Source organism: Notothenia coriiceps, unplaced genomic scaffold (assembly GCF_000735185.1).
Source record: "Notothenia coriiceps isolate Sejong01 unplaced genomic scaffold, NC01 NC01_scaffold00010371, whole genome shotgun sequence".
NCBI classification, from domain to species: domain Eukaryota; kingdom Metazoa; phylum Chordata; class Actinopteri; order Perciformes; family Nototheniidae; genus Notothenia; species Notothenia coriiceps.
In genome coordinates this window covers 1-2894 of record NW_011343072.1, presented here as the reverse complement: position 1 = coordinate 2894, position 2894 = coordinate 1, and positions in this window count along the sequence as shown.

Sequence of the window (2894 nt, the reverse complement as noted above, 5' to 3'; positions counted from 1 at the left end):
GTTATTATGACCTTATAGAAAATCGATCTGTAGGAAATATGATCCTGCAGATATAATTATTATTTTAGTTTTGTTATTATTGTTAATATCCTTATTATTATTATTATTATTATTATTATTATTATTATTATATCTTATAAAGATAACCAATGATAATTGTGTTTTTATTTAAATAATGAATCCATTAAACATAATTTAAATTTGAGTAGTTTTGATTTAAATACAAATATATATTAACAAAAAAAGAGTAAATGTGAAGAAAATCCAGAAAGTGTAATTCGGCTTTCCTCCACAAAATGGCGGTATAACCACAGATATCTGATTGTAGTTGAATCCGCGGTATAATACATTATTGAGATAAGATTTATGTCTAAAACAAACAGAAATAGAATATTAAATACAAAATAATTTTACTGTCTTTTTTATCCACTAGTAATTTTGCTTTTATGTGAATTTTTGACAAATCCAATGAAAAGATCGGTAACCTTCTGACAGCCTGACACTGGCCCTTTAAGACACGTGACGTCATCTCTGGTGAAAGTTCAGTACAGAGAGTAAAACATGTCAAGATGGTTCCCTCTTGTTCTGACTTAAAATGGTACAGTCAGGATCCATAAACGGAATAATAACGGTTGTTTATTGCTTAGAATTTCGTAAAAAATACACAAATTAAAACTACGGTTAGTAAAAATAAATATTATTGACGTTATTGTGAGATAGTGTAAGAATGTACCACTTAGCAGCCTTTTATACATGCTAATATCAGTGTTTCATGCATGTAGCACAAACGTATCCATATTTTCACCACATTTTTCATTCAAATGTTGGCATTATCTGATAAAAAATATATGTTTAAATAAAGAGAGAACGATGTACAACTGTTATGTGTTAAATACTTGGATACAACGGCAGTATAACTCGTCTTCATGGGACCAAAATACAACGACTGAGCGCATGCGCAGATGTAAAGCCCATTGTTGTAGTGAATCATCTCAAATTGTATTTGATCTTCGTCTGAGAGAGAAATGGCGACTGATGATGCTTTGGGCTCTTTGGTAAGAATCTTATTTTGAATGTAAACGTTATTAATAACTGTCTATTTTACATTGAATGAGTAATCTGTGTCTTAAGAGTCTACAACGAGTCTGAGGGTTTGATAAATACAAATTAAAGGGTTTACCGAAGCAGTACAAATAGATATTGTGCTAAAGCTAGCCAAGAATAAAACACGTGTTTAAACGTTTCTGTAGAAAAACACGCTTTTATTTTATAAAACCAGAAATTAGTGAGTCTCTCATGTTGTCAGGACATCAGGATTTCTTTATTAGGGTTTTATTCAGATCCTAAATCCTGTACATTCAATTGTGTTTCTGATATCCTAGCGTATTCATACATGGTTTCTATCAGCGGACACATTTGAGTGTGACACCGACACAGCTGTACCCGATGGTGTTGTTTTTTTAAATATAACCTTTAATTGGAATTTGTAAAAGAATAATGATTACAAAGGGAATGTCGTACCAACAAACACAAAGGAAACCAAATAGGGCAAACAAATTAATTATTAATATACATGTGGAGCATGTTTAAGCATCCATTGTGTAAAGCACACAGACATGGAGATGTTTTCAGGAGTTTGTTATGTAATAAAGAGTTTTCCAAGAATTATAAATATGATCATTTAAATCAGGTAGTGTGTAACAAAGAAATATATTCTTCTGTTGATTCAGACAATTAATAGTTAAGGAAATAAACACAGACAATCACATTCTTCCCAAAAAGCAAAAGTATAAGAATGAATTGAAATATAATTAACCCTAACTATAGATTACAACATGCTTCAAAAATATTGCATATAACACAAACATGTCAAAATAATAACCAGGTTTGAAAAAACAAAACAATAAATAAATGGATGTATTTATGTATCTTAATTTCCCCCGTAAGGAAACATACATGTATATAATAATGTTAAAGTGGCGTTTTGATTTTTTGCAACAATAGAAAATGTATTATTCATTTTTTTAGCTTTAAAATGTATAAAACTTAATTAATTTTTGCTGATTTTGTAAATAACTGAAATTTTGTTGTTTTTATTTGTATTAAATGTGTTGTTGTTGTGTTGCAGGGTCTGCAGGGTCTGCAGGGCGCCTCGACTGCCGCTCACGCTCTGTCTCTGCCGGCAGACGCTTACGGGAACGATGTAAGAGCATTTAGATTATTTAGTGGGAACGCTGTTAACAGGATGTTAACAGCGTTCCCACTATCTGTTATTCTACGCACAAAAAGTTTATTATTCCGCCGACTTATTTTGCCGGTCTTTTCCTCCCGCATTGAACATCGCAGAAACTCCGTTCAAACATCAAAACGTTCAGCTCGGTCGGGAATCAATGGCTATTACTTTTCTCATTCATAACTTTCATAATTCCAGAGATACATCCCATAATACATCACATTTTTAACATTGAAGTCAATGGAGAAATTCTTCGACTTCAACAAATCTTCATGCAATTCAACTGCTAACTGTTCATTCATACTTTCACTCAGACACCTCATTCCAACTTTAAAATGTTACACATCTTTCTGACATTATTCGTGTAAAACAACTTTTAAATCTGATTCTTACTTTTAGAGATATTAAACATTGTTCAGACCTTGTTTTAGAGTTTTTCTTCACATTTTAACATTAACTAGAGTGTGTGATGTCACAGCTAGAGTGGAGGACAGCTTGAAATTTGCATTCTTATTTTTTTTTTAAACTGCCATAATTCCCAAACCCTACATTCCTGAGAGACATCATTTATAATGACAAACGTAGGAAAACATCTCGTAGCTTGAAAAATGAAGTGAAGCCTTTGATCTCTACAGAGCTCGTTAGCTCAACTATAAACACC